We start from the raw sequence: 1,177 nt of genomic DNA on the forward strand, positions 1-1,177 counted from the left end.
CCTCCACTGGTATTTGCTTTTCTGCACTCTGGTATTTTTCTCTTCGTCTTACCTGTTGTACGTGTGTACAGCTTGATTGAACTCATTTATCGTATCATCTGATTGATTAACACAGAGAGAAAACGGAATTATAGAACAGTTAGCCTGACATCAGTAGTGGGGAAGATGTGTGAGTCAATAATTAAAGTTGTAATAGCAGCTCATTTGGAAAGCAGTGACAGACAAGGTCAAAGTCAGCATGGATTTATGAAGGGAAAATGATGCTTGACTAATCTGGAATTTTTTGTGGATGTAACAACTAGAGCCAGTGGCTGTGGTGTATCGACTTCCAAAAAGCCTTTGACAAGGTCCTACACAAGAGATTAGTGTGCAAAATTAGAGCACGGTATTGGGGGTAGGGTATTGACATGGATGGAGAGCTAAAAAGAAAATAACTGCAAATGCTGGTACAAATCGAAGGTATTTATTCGCAAAATGCTGGAGTAACTCAGCAGGTCAGGCAGCATCTCAGGAGAGAAGGAATGGGTGACGTTTCCAGTCGAGACCCTTCAGTCTGACAAACTTGTCCTATCCATTTGTACGCATTGCAGAGGGAATAGTGTTACCTCCTCTCCCATTATCTAAGCAACAGGAACAATCAATCCTTCAGAAACGAGTTATTTGTTAAAATATCAGCAAGTTAGCAACTAAGACTTATCTGATCAATTGCTTTCTCACAATAGAATACTTGAATAACAAGATGACCATTAAATGGTTCTTGTTGGTTTGTAAAACTTGGTGAATGGTGTAATTAACTGGGTGTCAAAGGTTACGGAGGAAAGGGGTTGAAAGAGAAAGATAGATCAGCCACAATTGAATGGCAGACCAGACTTGATGGGTCGAATGGCCTAATTCTGCTCCTATGCCTTCTGAACTGGTTTCAAAAAATTGACATTGAAATTATGCCTTTCAGCCAACTGAATATAGATTCAGAGAAGCATACAAAAACATAGAAAATAACAGGAGTAGGCCATTCGGCCCTTTCTATCTACTCCTTTTGATTTTGTACACTTCTATTAGATCACCTCTCATCCTCCTGCTCTCCAGCAAATAGAGTCCCAGCCTACTCAACCTCTACCTATAGCTCAAGTCAAGTCAAGTCAAGTCAAGTCAAATTTATTTGTCACATACACATACT

Source organism: Rhinoraja longicauda, chromosome 29, assembly GCF_053455715.1.
Source record: "Rhinoraja longicauda isolate Sanriku21f chromosome 29, sRhiLon1.1, whole genome shotgun sequence".
Classification (NCBI taxonomy): domain Eukaryota; kingdom Metazoa; phylum Chordata; class Chondrichthyes; order Rajiformes; family Arhynchobatidae; genus Rhinoraja; species Rhinoraja longicauda.